We start from the raw sequence: 18,608 nt of genomic DNA on the forward strand, positions 1-18,608 counted from the left end.
GATGAAAGGTAGGCCATTTAGGTAAGTGAGCTAAATGAAATGATGGCCTCAATCATACAAATACATGTATACATGGAATAATGGACATAAAGAATAAAACAAATCAAAGATTACAATCATAGGAAGAGAATAATGCACACAAGAATGAAAATAAGTGGTTATAAGATGTAACCACGCAATTGGACTCAAAACTCACATGCTTGTGTTCTTAGCTCAAAAATCATGTTCCAAAACAAATTCTTCAAGCAAGTTCAACAAAATTTTTTTTTCCAAATTGGTAGGGTACCCTAAAATAGTTTTCTTAGAAAAGAAATCATCACCCTAACCAAGTAGTCCTAACATAAAAAGGAAGTGGTAAAAATATGTACAAATTCTACTTACATGCACCCTAACATGCAATGCAACAAATAACTACAAAGAAAATTAAAAATTGGTGTTGAAAAAGGAAATTGTTACCCATGGAGATCGGTCGGACGATCTCCCCACACTTGAAGATTGCACCGTCCTCGGTGCATACAAAGAAGAGCAAGGTGGACGGGTTGCTACAATTGATGAGCTCCTTCAAAAGGTTGTGCGGGTGAACTTGTTTGTTGTCCCATTTAGAAGCTTTTCCTTTTCCTCTTTTGGTGGCCAACCTAAAAGAAAAGAAAAAGAAAGAAAATTAAGCCTACAACAAGGATATCAAAGCAAATAGAACATAGGCGGGGGGCTAAAGCCAAATAAAAGTAGGGTTATCACTACATGTTAGCTACGCATGTGAGTGAGAAAGCAATATAGGCACAGGGCATATCAACTAATACTTGATGCAAGAGTAAAGTCAAAGCATGAGTGAATGACATGAAGAGCATGTCGAGCATCAAGTTCAAACAAGAAATAGTGGGTCATGAAAGACATGTAAGCTCATATCAATGCACAAAGGATACAAAGATCATCAAAGGTTAAGCATTGAATTAGAAATTTTATTACCCATCAATATCAAACAAGTCTAGAAGCACCAAGATTAACCAAGAAATTCTCAACAATTGAGTAAGAGAATTCAGCGCTATTATAAAAATAAGAAATTTAGAAAAGAAACTAAAAACAAGTTATAAGAACCAAATTAAGATACAATGGATGATAATAAGCAAATGCAACATATGAAAGAGAATGAAAAATAAGAAAAATGAGAAGTGAAAATTTGAAAAGGGAGGAAGAGAGAAAGTAAGAAAAGGAAGAAGAAAGAAGAGGAAAGGAGAGAAGAAAAGAAAAGGAAAGAAGAAGAAAGGAGAAAGAAGAAAGAAAAAAAGAGAGGAGTGGAAAAGAAAACAGAGCAGAAAACAGGGGAGGCAGGGTGCAGAATCAACGCGTGTGCGCCATGTGCGCGCGCGCGTGGGAGGCAGGATGGACAAGTGACGCATAAGCGTCCTGTATGCTTGAGCGTGGATGGTGAGAGTGTAAATTGACGCGTACGCATGATGTACGCGTACGCATGGGTGCAGCTGTGTGTTTTGCGCAGTGTACGCGTGGTGTTCGCGCAACTCTTGGGTTCCATATATGGAGCCATGTTGACGCATCGACGCGTAAGCGTCGAGCACGCGTACACATGCCTAGCCCCTCCCCCCCCCCCTTTTTTTTTATATATGAAAACAAAAACAGGGTACTCTCCTAGTCTACAAGAATTCTAAAACAAACAATCAAAATTAAAATTTAACAACAAATTTTTTGGTTTTTGAAAAATTGTCAAATACAAGACACATAAAACTTACACTTCAAGTAAAATATAATCTAACAATAACTATTCTAAACAAAACATAAATCTAACAAGAAATCTATCAATCAAAGCAAAATGTATAAGAGTATAGAAAATAGGAAAAACTACCTACAATGGCAACTCAATTTATTCATTGATTATATATACAAGAGAATGGAAAGAGGTTACCATGGTGGGGTGTCTCCCACCTAACACTTTTAGTTTAAGTCCTTAAGTTGGATATTTGGGAAGCTCCTTGTCATGGTGGCTTATTCTTGAACTCTTCCTTGAATTCCCACCAATGCTTGCATTTCTAATAGCCTCCGGGATCCCAAATTAGGCGCACAAGGCCTTCAAGTAAGCTTAAGTAAATGACAAGGCCCCAAGAGTTTTGATTGTTGAAATAAATTCTGGGATCCCAAACCTTGTTCTTGCACCCATCTTCTTGTTGACTACCATAGTTAAATTTGGGTGACAAGACTTGTGAATTCTCAATTAAGCATCTAAACATTCTCCTAGACCCATGTAATTTGGTTCTACACCAACCATTGCTATTCAACTTTGGGCATGCAACCATCATGAACTTGGAGTGATGTTTCTAACCACTACATAACTACACAACTCCCTCCTACTCTTTACTCCGCAAAGAGCTCTATGTTGACCATCATTTTTAGCCAAACCATATTCAAGTGAGAAAGTAAAGCTTAAGGATAGGAATTTTACCCACTTAAATGTTGTGTTGGATGATGGTGACTTAGGAAGGGGGACCTCCCCACACTTAGCCAATGCGAGATCAATTCCCTTGTGGTCTTCCTTTGCAACTTCCACCTCTTTGCAAGCTTCTCTAAGTTCACTTTCTTGCTCACGAACTTCTTCTATACACCCCTCATTGCTCAAATCATGTGTCGGAGGTTGTGCACGGTCCTCCTTGTCATCAATTTCATAACACAATGAGGTAGGTTCACCAATTTCAAAAGACACATTGGTTGGTGTGGAATCATCTTCAATGATGGAGCTTGCTTCTTGCTCAACCTCTTCCAATCGTTCATCATTCATACTATGCCTTGAAGGTTGCGCATTACCCTCCTCAACACTAAATTCAAGCTCATTGGAAGAAAGTTCAACAACTTCCACAAAATCATCAACAACATCACCTGGTGTGAAAGTGTCTTCAAGCTTGAAATCCACCTCTTATTCAATTTTGCCTAGCTCTTCAACCACTTCTTCTTCTTTAACAATCTCTTCCTCCTCCACTTGTTGCAAGACATGCCCCATTTTCTTGTCCTCATGTTGGGATTCTAGAATCTCCTTCATGCTCCACTCTTTGGTTGATTCCTCACATTCATCCGTGGAGATGCTTTGCTTGTTGCATGGGTCCCATGATTCCAAGGTGGCCGTGATTTTGGCAAACTGAGCCATGACTTTTTCAAATATGGGAGGTGATTCATCTTGTGGTTGATAGTTCTCATACATTGGAGGTGGCTCATCTTGATAATAACATGCAAGTGGTGGTTCTTGAGGGTATTGGGGGTTGAATTGGGGTGATTCTTCATATGGTTCATATGGTTCACAAGGTGGTTGGTATGGTGGATATGGATTAGGATCATATGGAGGTGTTTGGTGGTATGAGGCTTGTGAGTATGGTGGTTCAAAACTATGTTGGGGGAATGGGTTATATGTATGTGATGGTTGTGGTTGACAATCACAATAAGGGTCGTCACATACATTAGATTGGTATGCATTAGGATTAGGATTATACCCATAAGAATCCGGAGAGTAGTCATGTTGGGGTGACGCTTGAACGGCTTGGATGGAATAAAATGCCTTTTGGTCCTTGCGCATCTCCGTGGGAGAGTAGTCATATCTCCAAGCACCCTTGTCAAACTTGATTCGGAAGGAGGTTGTTGCCAAGAGGATTGTCCATAAGCTTAGGGCTCCTTTCACCTTTGATCTCCAAATCCTTGATGCAAATCCTCATTAAAGCTTCCATTTCCTACAACATAGTTTGAACCACACTCATAGCCAAAGTGATGAGAATTCATGGTGACAAGAGAAAACAAAAACAAAAGCTAACAAGAAATAAAGAAAACAAGTCCTACAACTAGCAACAACTAACAAAGAAGCAAAAGGGCAAACATATTCACAATATATACAATAGCCAATAACAGAGCACCATTGCAATACCCCGGCAATGGTGCCATTTTAATAATGAAGAAATTGTCGTGTCGGTTTAGAATTTCTCTTATAGAAATAAGAACTTCGTTGTAAGCATAGTTCCAAACCAACAAACAATTCTCACATAAAAAATTTGAGTTGTCACAAGTACAAACCCCAATAAGAATTAATCAAAGTATTTAAACCTTGGGTTGTCTCACAAGAAATTGCAATGAAGTATTTAATTATTGGCTATGAAGATTCAAGGGGGTTTGATTTATAATTAGCAAGAAAAGTAAATAACAAGAAAGTAAATGACAATTAACTAATAAAATAAAGGAAAAGAACTCTTGGCTAGACATAGGTAATTGAGATCACCATCCTTGTCTACAAACCATATATTGACAACTATGAGGAACCGAGCTCATTAAGTCTATTTCTATGCTTGAAGCATATCAAATGGCTTGATCAACATCAATCCATAGGTTCTAACCTAGCTACTAATTAACTTAGTAGTAGGCTAGAGTCAATGGTTATTAAATTGATCACTAAGGATTCTCAAGTCACCATTTCAATGAGACCCAATGACTCAAGGTCACTCAATTCCCTTAGCCTAGGCCAAGAGTAAAGAAAACTACTCAAAAACTAGATGAAACATTTCATCAAACACCTAGAGTGCAAGAAAAGTAAACATCACCAAATATAAGAATTAAAAAAACCCATGACTACCACAAGCAAGAAATCAACAATAGCAATTAAAATGAACATAAAAAGAACATAGAAACATAAAATTGCATTAAAAAGAAATCAAGATCCAACAATTGTTCATCAACATAAAAGAGAGCAAACTAAGAAATTAACAAGGAAAACTAAGAAGATTGAAACAATAGAACAATAAAATGTAAAGAGAATTGAAATCAAAACAAGGATTGAAAGATAAATTTGAGAGAGATTAACCTAACTTTACCCTAATTTCTATCCTAAATCTAGAGAGAGGAGAGAGCCTCTCTCTCTAGAATTCTACCTTAAAACATGATGAAAACTAAACTATGGCTACTTGGTTCATTCCTTCTTCAATCCTTGGGTTCAATAGCATCAGAAATGAGTTGGATTGGGCCCAAAATGCTTCAGAAATCGCTGGCCACGAGTTGCCTTTAGTGAGTCACGTGCAGCTTCCCATGCGTACGTGTGATGCACGTGTACGCATCTTTAAAAGCCTGGAAACTATGACAAATTTTATATCATTTTGAAGCCCCAGATGTTAGCTTTTTAACGCAACTAGAACCGCCTCATTTGGACCTCTATAGCTCAAGTTATGATCATTTTAGTACGAAGAGGTCAGGATTGACAGCTTTGCAGTTCCTTCATTTCTTCATGAGTTCTCCCACTTTACATGCTTTTCCTTCATTCTTTCAATCCAATCTTTGCCTTCTAAACTTGAAATCACTTAACAAACATATCAAGGTGCCGAGTGGAATTAAAGTGAGTTAAATTTAGCTATTTTAAAGCCTAAAAAGTATGTTTTCACACTTAAGCATAAATTAAGGGAGAATTATAAAACCATGCTATTTCATTGAATAAATGTGGAAAAAGTTGATAAAATCCCCCAAATTAAGCACAAGATAAACCACGAAATTGGGGTTTATCAAGAAGTCGACAAATTTCACTCATTTAAAGCATATAAATACCATGAAATATGGATTTATCAATAGTCCTTAGGTTGAATTATATGTCACTTATCCAAGCTAGTCATAAACAATTGAAACTTACAAGAAAGAATGATTTCCAAAAGTTTTCTAATCTGAATTTTATGTCACTTATTCAAACTAGGGCAATTGAAAATCATAAAGTGTCACATGTTCTTTGAAACACTATTCCTAGTTAAATAAAAAAGTCATGAGAAAGAGTTTTCAAGCTAATTCCAATATTACTTTTTTTCAAAACAATATTTAGAATCCAAAACATAGTTAGAATTTTTTTCAACAATTCTAAATCTTTAGGGATGAAGAACAAAAACTCAATCATGAAATAGATAAAAGCATAAACCTTAATTAAATAAAGCAAAACAGTTAGATTGATAATTCATAAAAAGATGAACAAATTTCCTAACCTTAGCAGAGGAGATTAGATGCTAATGGTGGAATGAATACAAAACTGTAAAGTGTGGTGTGCGGTCTATGATCCGTGGACTAAGTCATTGGAATTATTTAATACCTAAACCTAAAATTCAAATTCAAACAAAATCAAAACAGAATCAAATCTAACGCAAATCGAATCCTTTCTTAATGACTCTTAATTAACTAGTGATCTTCCTTGTAATTCAGGTTCAAATCTTGGTGATTCAATTCTTCAGCATTATGGGCTTAGAGTGGTAATTGGGCTTGTCAACTTGGGCATATGGCACGAACGCCTTTGGCATGTTGCACGCCATCAAAATTTTATCCCTAGGAACATGCACCTTGGCGTGTGGCACGCCAACTTCCAGTTTGGAGGAGTCTTCGAAGGCGTGTAAGAATGGCACGTCCCTTATAATTGGTCCCTGGAAGTATCCATCTCTGGCGTGTGGCATGCCCAAGCTTGACGTGCTGCACGCCACTTTGTGTCTTGGCCTGAAGGTGTCCACCTTTGGCGTGTGGCAAGCCCTCCATTGGCATGTTGCACGCCATGCTTCTTTCTTGGTCCTAGATTGCCTATCGAAGGCGTGTGGCATGCCCTGTGGTGCAGAATTTCGAATACCACAACTGAACCGACAAGTGTGTAACATCCCATTATCCCAAACCTTACCTCTAGCCGTAAAACAAAGGATAACAAAGTGCCACGACAGTTCTAAAACTTTTAATATATAATATATGTCCAAGAATTTATATAACTAGAAGCCCGATGAAGGAATAAAATTCAAAGTCGCATAAAACGGAATTATAAAATGTGAAGCATTCACACACGATAACTAAACACATAGGCACGAACAGAACAAGACATAATATATATAACCTTGTAGATAGTTCCAAGATACACAAGGTAATAATTAAATTAACTATGTATATATATATATATATATATATATATATATATATATATATATATATATATATATATAAGTATGATATACCAAAAAGAGGACTAGTCACAGCTTGTGGAGTTTAGGCCGGCTAGTCAAACTGAAATACAAAAGAGTTTTAGAAGTTTAAAACAACTTATACAACTTATCTCTCATTTCAAGCCTCTAAGGCCATAAAGTCTAAAATAAAATACAAAAGGTGAGAGAAAAACTACAGCAAAAGTAAAGTGAAATAAAACATAAGGAAAATTATTGATAAACCACTATTTTATGGTTTATCGTGTGCTCAATTGAGTGGATTTTATCAATCTTTCATACATTTGTTCATACAAAATGCATGTTTTACATTCTCCTTCTTGATTTTGTGCTATGATTGAAAACATGCTTCTTTGGCCTTATATTTGCTAATATTAATCCTCTCTTATTACCATTCGATACCTTGATATGTGCGTTAATTGATTACAGGGATTACAGGGCAGGAATGGCTTAGAGGATGGAAAGGAAGCATGCAAAAGTGGAAGGAATACGAGAAACTGAAGGAACTGCTAAAACTGTCCAGCCTGACCTCTTGATACTAAATCGACCATAACTTGAGCTAAAGAGGTCCAAATGACGCGGTTCCAGTTGCGTTGGAAAGCTAACATTCAGGGCTTCGCAACAATATATAATTTGCCATAGCTTCCTCGAAGCCAGGTGACGCAAACACGTGGATCACGCGGACGCATGACCTGGCATAAACGCAATCCACGCAAACGCGTGGACGACGCTTCCACGTTACTTTCCCGCGACCTGTACGTACCAGAATACGCTGGAGGTGATTTCTGGGTTATTTTTGACCCAGTTTTTAGCCCAAAAAATATAGATTAGAGGCTATAAAGTGGGGGAATGCATCCATTCATAAACAAGTCTTCCATTATTCAATTTACATAATTTTAGATTTAGATGTAGTTTTTAGAGAGAGAGGTTCTCTCCTCTCTCTTAGGTTTTAGGATTAGGATTCCTCTTAAAGGATTTAGGATTTCAACTTCTTCTCAGGTTCAATATTCCTTTTATATTTTTATTTATTCTAATGCTTTTATTCGTATCTGACTTATGTTACCAATTTGGCTTATGAACTCTTTATGTTTAGATTGATTTTCTTTTATTAATGCAATTGAGGTATTTCAGATTTATGATTCTTATTTAGCTTTTTATATTCTTGGCTTTAATTAATTTATTGGAGACTCTTGAGTTATCAAACTCATCGTGATTGATAATTGTTATTTTTGCTGATTGAATTGAATTCCGATAACTCTAGTCCTTTCTTAGGAGTTGGCTAGGACTTGAGGATCAAACTAATTAGTCCACTTGACTTTCCTTTGCTTTAGTAAAGGTTAACTAAGTGGGATTAAAACCCAATTATCATCACCATTGATAAGGATAACTAGGATAGGAATTCCAGTTCTCATACCTTGCCAAGAGTTTTATTAATTATTAATTCATTTTTCTTATCAATTAAATTGCTTGTTCAAACCTTTTCAAAACCCAAAAATACCATTTTTCATAACCAATAATAAATCATACTTCCCTGCAATTCCTTGAGAAGATGACCCGAGGTTTAAATACTTCGGTTTATAAATTTTATGGGGTTTGTTCCTTGTGACAACCAAACGTTTGTACGAAAGGGATTCCTTGCCGGTTTAGAAGCTATACTTGCAACGAAGATTTATTTTTAGAAAATTTTAGATCGCGCAGGAATTCAGTTCATCAATTATCCTCCACTCTATCACCATATCCGCAAAATCACCGTAGTGGGTTGTGATGAGCGGATAATTTATACGCTTTTTGGCATTGTTTTTAGTATGTTTTTAGTAGAATCTAGTTACTTTTAGGGATGTTTTCATTAGTTTTTATGTTAAATTCACATTTCTCGACTTTACTATGAGTTTGTGTGTTTTTCTGTGATTTCAGGTATTTTCTGGCTGAAATTGAGGGACTTGAGCAAAAATCAGATTCAGAGGTTGAAGAAGAACTGCTGATGCTGTTGGATTCTGACCTCCCTGCACTCAAAATGGATTTTCTGGAGCTAAAGAACTCAAAATGACGCGCTTCCAATTGCATTGGAAAGTAGACATCCAGGGCTTTCCAGCAATATATAATAGTCCATACTGTGCCGAATTTTAGATGATGCAAACTGGCGTTTAACGCCAGCTCTCTGCCCAATTCTGCCGTCCAGCGCCAGAAACAAGTTGCAAAGTAGAGTTCAACGCCCAAAATGGCACAAAAGCTGGCGTTCAACTCCAAGAATGACCTCTCCACGTGTAGACTTCAAGCTCAGCCCAAGCACACACCAAGTGGGCCCCGGAAGTGGATTTATGCATCAATTACTTACTTTTGTAAACCCTAGTGACTAGTTTATTATAAATAGAACCTTTTTATCATTGTATTCGGAGTCTTGGTTACTCCGGTTCCCCTCTGGGGCCGAGACCAATGAACTTCATCATTACTTATGTATTTTCAACGGTAGAGTTTCTGCACTCCATAGATTAAGGTGTGGAGCTCTGCTGTTCCTCAAAGATTAATGCAAAGTACTACTGTTTTCTATTCAATTCATCTTATTTCGCTTCTAAGATATTCATTCGCACTTCAACCTGAATGTGATGAATGTGACAATCATCATCATTCCCTATGAACGCATTCCTGACAACCACTTCCGTTCTACATTAGATTGAATGAGTATCTCTTAGATCTCTTAATCGGAATCTTCGTGGTATAAGCTAGATTGATGGCGGCATTCATGAGAGTCCGGAAAGTCTAAACCTTGTCCGTGGTATTCCGAGTAGGACTCTGGGATTGAATGACTGTGACGAACTCCAAACTCGTGAGTGCTGGGCGTAGTGACAGACGCAAAAGGATAGTAAATTCTATTCCAGTATGATCGAGAACCTCCAAGATGATTAGCCATGCAGTGACAACGCATCGGACCATTTTTACAGAGAGGAATAGGATGCAACCAACGACAAGGGTGATGCCTCCAGACGATTATCCATGCTGTGACAGAGCATTTGGACCATTTTCCCGAGAGGATTGAAAGTAGCCATTGGCACCAGTGACATCCTTACATAAAGCCAGCCATAGAAAGGAGTAAGACTGGTTGGATGAAGACAGCAGGAAAGCGGAGGTTCAGAGGAACGAATGCATCTCCATACACTTATCTGAAATTCTCACCAATGATTTACATAAGTATTTCTATCCTTCTTTGATTATTAAATTTCGAAAACTACATAACTATTTCTATCCTCCATAGCTTGCTTCATACCAACAATCTCCGTGGGATTCGACCCTTACTGACGTAAGGTATTACTTGGACGACCCAGTGCACTTGCTGGTTAGTTATGCGAAGTTGTGAAGATATGTACTAATTCACAACCTGAGTAACAATTTCGCATACCAAGTTTTTGGCGCCGTTGCCGGGGATTGTTCGAGTTTGGACGACTGACGGTTCATCTTGTTGCTCAGATTAGGTAACTTTCTTTTTGTTTTCTTTTCAAAAAGTTTTCAAAAATCTTTCAAAAATTTCTCCTTTGTTTTCAAAAAAAATTTTTAAAAAAAAATGTTTTCAAAAATATATTTTTTTTCAGAATTTTTAAGAATGAATTCTAGTGTTTCATGAAACATGTTGAATCCTATCTGGCTGTAAAGCCATACCCAAACTGCTTTGGGATTGGTCTTCAACTAATCACCTCAATGGATGTAATTTACATACTAAAGCTTGGCTGGCTATTAAGCCATGCCTGACCCTTTGATTGGAGCTTTAGACTGAAGAGCATAAGATTCCTGGAATTCATATTAAAAATTTTGGAATCCTTATTTTTCTTTTTCAAATTGATTTTTGAAAAATATAAAATAAAAATACAAAAAAATTAGAAAATCATAAAAATCAAAAATATTTTTTTGTGTTTCTTGTTTGAGTCTTGAGTCATGTTATAAGTTTGGTGTCAATTGCATGTTCATCTTGCATTTTTCGAAAAAATTCATGCATTCATAGTGTTCTTCATGATCTTCAAGTTGTTCTTGGTAAGTCTTCTTGTTTGATCTTTGCATTTGCATGTTTTGTGTCTTTTCTTGTTTTTCATATGCATTCCTGAATTCTTTATGTCTAAGCATTAAAGAATTCTAAGTTTGGTGTCTTGCATGTTTTTTTTGCATTAAAAAATTTTTCAAAAATGTGTTCTTGATGTTCATCATGATCTTCATAGTGTTCTTGGTGTTCATCTTGACATTCATAGCATTCTTGCATGCATTCATTATTTTGATCCATAACTTTCATGCATTGCATCATTTTTCTTGTTTTTCTCTCTCATCATAAAAATTCAAAAATAAAAAAAAATATATTTCCCTTTTTCTCTCTTAAAATTTCGAAAATTAGATTTGACTTTTTCAAAAATTTTTAAAATCTAGTTATTTTTATGAGTCAAATCAAATTTTCAATTTAAAAATCTTATCTTTTTCAAAAATCAAATCTTTTTCATTTCTCTTAGTTATTTTCGAAAATTATAAAAATGTTTTTCAAAAATCTTTTTCTTATCTTTATCACATAATTTTCGAAAATAACATCACCAATTAATGTTTTGATTCAAAAATTTCAAGTTTGTTACTTACTTGTTAAGAAAGATTCAAACTTTGAGTTCTAGAATCATATCTTGTGATTTCTTGTGAATCAAGTCATTAATTGTGATTTTAAAAATCAAATCTTTTTCAAAAACTAATTTCAAAAATATCTTCTTATCTTATCTTTTTCAAAAATTTGATTTCAAAATATCTTTTCTAACTTCCTAACTTCTTATCTTTTCAAAATTTGTTTCAACTAACTAACTAACTTTTTGTTTGTTTCTTACCTTTTTCAAAACTACCTAACTAACTCTCTCTCTCTAATTTTCGAAAATATCTCCCCCCTTTTTTTCAAAATTTCTTTTTAATTATTTTAATTTTTTATTTTTATTTTCGAAAATTACTAACACTTTTCAAAAATTATTTTCGAAAATCACTAACTCTTTTTTCAAAAATTATTTTCGAAAATCCTCTTTCTCCCTCATCTCCTTCTAATTACTTATTCATCTACTAACACTTCTCTTCATCTCACATCACTGCTCCTATCCTTACCCTTGTGTTTGGATTCTTCATTCTTCTTCACCCCTATTCCTTTTCTTCTTCTACTAACAATAAGGAACCTCTTTACTGTGACATAGAGGATTCCTCTTCTTTTCTTGTTCTCTTCTCTTTCTTATGAGCAGGAACAAAGAAAAAGGCATTCTTGTTGAAGCTGATCCAGAACCTGAAAGGACTCTGAAGAGGAAACTAAGAGAAGCTAAATTACAACAATCCAGAGACAACCTTATTGAAAATTTCGAACAAGTAAAGGAGATGGCAGCCGAACCCAACAACAATAATGCAAGGAGAATGCTTGGTGACTTTACTGCACCTAATTCCAATTTACATGGAAGAATCATCTCCATTCCTGCCATTAGAGCAAACAACTTTGAGCTGAAACCTCAGCTAGTTTCTCTGATGCAGCAGAACTGCAAGTTTCATGGACTTCCATCTGAAGATCTTTTTCAGTTCTTAACTAAATTCTTGCAGATCTGTGATACTGTTAAGACTAATAGAGTAGATCCTGAAGTCTACAGGCTCATGCTTTTCCCTTTTGCTGTAAGAGACAGAGCTAGAGTGTGGTTGGACTCTCAACCCAGAGATAGCCTGAACTCTTGGGATAAGCTGGTCACGGCTTTCTTAGCCAAGTTCTTTCCTCCTCAAAAGCTGAGCAAGCTTAGAGCTGATGTTCAAACCTTCAGACAGAAAGAAGGTGAATCCATCTATGAAGCTTGGGAAAGATACAAGCAGCTGACCAAAAAGTGTCCTTCTGACATGCTTTCAGAATGGACCATCCTGAATATATTCTATGATGGTTTATCTGAGCTATCAAAGATGTCATTGGATACTTCTGCAGGTGGATCCATTCACCTAAAGAAAACGCCTGTAGAAGCTCAAGAACTCATTGACATGGTTGCTAATAACCAGTTTATGTACACTTCTGAGAGGAATCCTGTGAGTAACGGGACGCCTATGAAGAAGGGAGTTCTTGAAATTGATACTCTGAATGCCATATTGGCTCAGAATAAAATATTGACTCAGCAAGTCAATATGATTTCTCAGAGTCTGAATGGAATGCAAGCTGCATCCAACAGTACTCAAAAGGCATCTTCTGAGGAGGAAGCTTATGATCCTGAGAACCCTGCAATAGCAGAGTTAAAATACATGGGTGAACCATATGGAAACACCTACAATCCATCATGGAGAAATCACCCAAATCTCTCATGGAAGGATCAAAAGCCTCAACAAGGCTTTAATAATGGTGGAAGAAACATGTTTAGCAATAGCAAGCCTTTTCCATCATCCACTCAGCAACAGACAGAGAATTCTGAGCAGAATCTATCTAGCTTAGCAAATTTAGTCTCTGATCTATCTAAGGCCACTGTGAGTTTCATGAATGAAACAAGGTCTTCCATTAGAAATTTGGAAGCACAAGTGGGCCAGCTGAGTAAAAGGATCACTGAAATCCCTCCTAGTACTCTCCCAAGCAATACAGAAAAGAATCCAAAAGGAGAGTGCAAGGCCATTGAATTAATTACCATGGCCGAATCCACAAGAGAGGAGAAGGACGTGAATCCCAATGAGGAAAACTTCCTGGGACGTCCAGTGATCAATAAGGAGCTTCCCTCTGAGGAACCTAAGGAATCTGAGACTCATCTAGAGACCATAGAGATTCCATTGAACCTTCTTATGCCATTCATGAGCTCTGATGAGTATTCCTCTTCTGAAGAGAATGAGGATGTTACTGAAGAGCAAGCTGCCAAGTTCATTGGTGCAATCATGAAGCTAAATGCCAAATTATTTGGTATTGAAACTTGGGAAGATGAACCTCCCTTGTTCACCAATGAACTAAGTGATCTGGATCAACTGACATTGCCTCAGAAGAGACAGGATCTTGGAAAGTTCATAATACCTTGTACCATAGGCACCATGATCTTTAAGGCTCTGTGTGACCTTGGTTCAGGAATAAACCTCATGTCCCTCTCTGTAATAGAGAAACTGGGAATATATAGGGTGCAAGCTGCTAAAATCTCATTAGAGATGGCAGACAATTCAAGAAAACAGGCTTATGGACAAGTAGAGGACGTGTTAGTAAAGGTTGAAGGCCTTTACATCCCTGCTGATTTCATAGTCCTGGATACTGGAAAGGAAGAGGATGAATCCATCATCCTAGGAAGACCTTTCCTAGCCACAGCAAGAGCTGTGATTGATGTGGATAGAGGAGAATTAATCCTTCAATTAAATAAGGACAACCTTGTGTTTACAACTCAAGGATCTCTCTCTGCATCCATGGAGAGGAAGCAGAAAAAGCTTCTTTCAAAGCAGAGTCAACCAAAGCCCCCACAGTCAAACTCTAAGTTTGGTGTTGGGAGGCCACAACCAAACTCTAAGTTTAGTGTCAAACCCCCATATCCAAACTCTAAGTTTGGTGTTGGGAGGTTTCAACAAAGCTCTGCACATCTGTGAGGCTCCATGAGAGCCCACTGTCAAGCTATTGACATTAAAGAAGCGCTTGTTGGGAGGCAACCCAATGTTTATTTATCTAATTTTATTTTTGTTTTTCATATTTTCTTAGGTTCATGATCATGTGGAGTCACAAAATAAACGAAAAATTTAGAAACAGAATCAAAAACAGCGGAAGAAAAATCGCACCCTGGAGAAGAGCTGGCGCTGAACGCCCAGAACAAGCATGGTTCTGGCGTTCAACGCCAGAAATGGGCAACAAATGGGCGTTGAACGCCCAAAATGGGCACCAACCTGGCGCTGAACGCCCAGAGTTGTGTGCAAGGGCATTTTACATGCCTAATTTGGTGCAAGGTTGTAAATCCTTGAACACCTCAGGATCTGTGGACCCCACAGGATCACCTCAGGATCTGTGGACCCCACAGGATCCCCACTACCTCCACTCACTCTCTTCTCACCCCTCTTTCACACAATCCCATAAACACTCTTCCCCAAAACCCTTCACCTATCACCTCCATCTCTCTTCCCTATTAACCCTTCACCACTCACATCCACCAACTCTTCCCCATAAACCTACCTCATAAACTCCACCTACCTTCAAAATTCAAATCAATTTACCACCCAAACCCACCCATATGGCCGAACCTTAACCCCCCTCCCTTCCCTATATAAAGCCTTCCATTCTTCTTCATTTTCACATAACACAACCCTCTCTTTTCCATCTTGGCCGAAACACACCTCCCCCCTCTTCTCCATATTTTCTTCTTCTTCTTCATCTAATTCTTTCTTTTCTTGCTCGAGGGCGAGCAATATTCTAAGTTTGGTGTGGTAAAAGCATAAGCTTTTTGTTTTTCCATTACCATTGATGGCACCTAAGACCAGAGAATCCTCTAGAAAAGGGAAAGGGAAGACAAAAGCTTCCACCTCCGAGTCATGGGAGATGGAAAGATTCATCTCCAAAGCTCATCAAGACCACTTCTATGATGTTGTGGCCAAGAAGAAGGTGATCCCTGAGGTCCCTTTCAAACTCAAGAGGCGCAGGAAGCTCATCACCATGAGATCCCGGAAATGCCTCATATGCATTTTCCTCCACAAAACTATTGGGAGCAAATCAACACCTCCTTAGGAGAATTAAGTTCCAACATGGGACAACTAAGGGTGGAACATCAAGAGCACTCCATCATCCTTCATGAAATAAGAGAAGATCAAAAAGCAATGAGGGAGGAACAACAAAGACAAGGAAGAGACATAGAAGAGCTCAAGGACATCATTGGTTCCTCAAGAAGGAAACGCCACCCTCACTAAGGTGGATTCATTCCTTGTTCTTATTTCTTCTGTTTTTCGTTTTCTATGTTATGTGCTTATCTATGTTTGTGTCTTCATTACATGATCATTAGTAGTTAGTAACTATGTCTTAAAGTTATGAATGTCCTATGAATCCATCACCTCTCTTAAATGAAAAATGTTTTAATTCAAAAGAACAAGAAGTACATGAGTTTTGAATTTATCCTTGAACTTAGCTTAATTATATTGATGTGGTGACAATGCTTCTTGTTTTCTGAATGTATGCTTGAACAGTGCATATGTCTTTTGAAGTTGTTGTTTAAGAATGTTAAATATGTTGGCTCTTGAAAGAATGATGACCAGGAGACATGTTATTTGATAATCTGAAAAAAATCATAAAAATGATTCTTGAAGCAAGAAAAAGCAGCAAAGAACAAAGCTTGCAGAAAAAAAATAGGCAAAAAAAAATAGAAAGAAAAAGAAAAAGCAAGCAGAAAAAGCCAAAAGCTCTTAAAACCAAGAGGCAAGAGCAAAAAGCCAATAACCCTTAAAACCAAAAGGCAAGGAAAAATAAAAAGGATCCCAAGGCTTTGAGCATCAGTGGATAGGAGGGCCTAAAGGAATAAAATCCTGGTCTAAGCGGCTAAACCAAGTTGTCCCTAACCATGTGCTTGTGGCGTGAAGGTGTCAAGTGAAAACTTGAGACTGAGCAGTTAAAGTCAAGGTCCAAAGCAAAAAAAAAGAGTGTGCTTAAGAACCCTGGACACCTCTAATTGGGGACTTTAGCAAAGCTGAGTCACAATCTGAAAAGGTTCACCCAATTATGTGTCTGTGGCATTTATGTATCCGGTGGTAATACTGGAAAACAAAGTGCTTAGGGCCACGGCCAAGACTCATAAAGAAGCTGTGTTCAAGAATCATCATACTGAACTAGGAGAATCAATAACACTATCTGAACTCTGAGTTCCTATAGAAGCCAATCATTCTGAACTTCAATGGATAAAGTGAGATGCCAAAACTATTCAAGAGGCAAAAAGCTACAAGTCCCGCTCATCTGATTGGAGCTATGTTTCATTGATAGTTTGGAATTTATAGTATATTCTCTTCTTTTTATCCTATTTGATTTTCAGTTGCTTGGGGACAAGCAACAATTTAAGTTTGGTGTTGTGATGAGCGGATAATTTATACGCTTTTTGACATTGTTTTTAGTATGTTTTTAGTAGAATCTAGTTACTTTTAGGAATGTTTTCATTAGTTTTTATGTTAAATTCACATTTCTGGACTTTACTATGAGTTTGTGTGTTATTCTGTGATTTCAGGTATTTTCTGGCTGAAATTGAGGGACTTGAGCAAAAATCAGATTCAGAGGTTGAAGAAGGACTGCTGATGCTGTTGGATTCTGACCTCCCTGCACTCAAAATAGATTTTCTGGCGCTAAAGAACTCAAAATGGCGTGCTTCCAATTGCATTGGAAAGTAGACATCCAGGGCTTTCCAGCAATATATAATAGTCCATACTTTGCCAAATTTTAGATGACGCAAACTGGCGTTCAACGCCAGCTCTCTGCCCAATTCTGCCGTCCAGCGCCAGAAACAAGTTGCAAAGTGGAGTTCAACGCCCAAACTGGCACAAAAGCTGGCGTTCAACTCCAAGAATGACCTCTCCACGTGTAGACTTCAAGCTCAGCCCAAGCATACACCAAGTGGGCCCCGGAAGTGGATTTATGCATCAATTACTTACTTCTGTAAACCCTAGTGACTAGTTTATTATAAATAGAACCTTTTTATCATTGTATTTGGAGTCTTGGTTACTCCGGTTCCCCTCTAGGGCCGAGACCAATGAACTTCATCATTACTTATGTATTTTCAATGGTAGAGTTTCTGCACTCCATAGATTAAGGTGTTGAGCTCTGCTGTTCCTCAAAGATTAATGCAAAGTACTACTGTTTTCTATTCAATTCATCTTATTTCGCTTCTAAGATATTCATTCGCACTTCAACCTGAATGTGATGAACGTGACAATCATCATCATTCCCTATGAACGCGTGCCTGACAACCACTTCCGTTCTACATTAGATTGAATGAGTATCTCTTAGATCTCTTAATCGGAATCTTCGTGGTATAAGCTAGATTGATGGCGGCATTCATGAGAGTCCGAAAAGTCTAAACCTTGTCCGTGGTATTCCGAGTAGGACTCTGGGATTGAATGACTGTGACGAACTCCAAACTCGCGAGTGCTGGGCGTAGTGACAGACGCAAAAGGATAGTAAATTCTATTCCAGTATGATCGAGAACCTCCAAGATGATTAGCCATGCAGTGACAGCGTATCGGACCATTTTCACAGAGAGGAATAGGATGCAACCAACGACAAAAGGTGATGCCTCCAGACGATTAGCCGTGCTGTGACAGAGCATTTGGACCATTTTCCTGAGAGGATTGAAAGTAGCCATTGGTACCGGTGACATCCTTACATAAAGCCAGCCATAGAAAGGAGTAAGACTGACTGGATGAAGACAGCAGGAAAGCGGAGGTTCAGAGGAACGAATGCATCTCCATACGCTTATATGAAATTCTCACCAATGATTTACATAAGTATTTCTATCCTTCTTTTATTATTAAATTTCGAAAACTACATAACTATTTTATACCCGCCTGACTGAGATTTACAAGGAGACCATAGCTTGCTTCATACCAACAATCTCCGTGGGATTCGACCCTTACTCACGTAAGGTATTACTTGGACGACCCAGTGCACTTGCTGGTTAGTTATGCAAAGTTGTGAAGATATGT

The 18,608-nt window shown here is 37.6% G+C and overlaps 1 non-coding gene across 1 annotated transcript; it reads right to left on the bottom strand.

Moving 5' to 3' along the window:
* Nucleotides 1-12,743: 12,743 nt before the first annotated feature.
* On the bottom strand, nt 12,744-12,851 carry LOC148570265 (small nucleolar RNA R71). The gene has a single exon (XR_015908259.1). It is a non-coding gene; the product is annotated as a small nucleolar RNA R71 (small nucleolar RNA).
* Nucleotides 12,852-18,608: the final 5,757 nt, after the last annotated feature.

Source organism: Arachis ipaensis, chromosome B3 (genome assembly GCF_059453495.1).
Source record: "Arachis ipaensis isolate K30076 ecotype BB chromosome B3, ASM5945349v1, whole genome shotgun sequence".
In the NCBI taxonomy this organism is placed as follows: domain Eukaryota; kingdom Viridiplantae; phylum Streptophyta; class Magnoliopsida; order Fabales; family Fabaceae; genus Arachis; species Arachis ipaensis.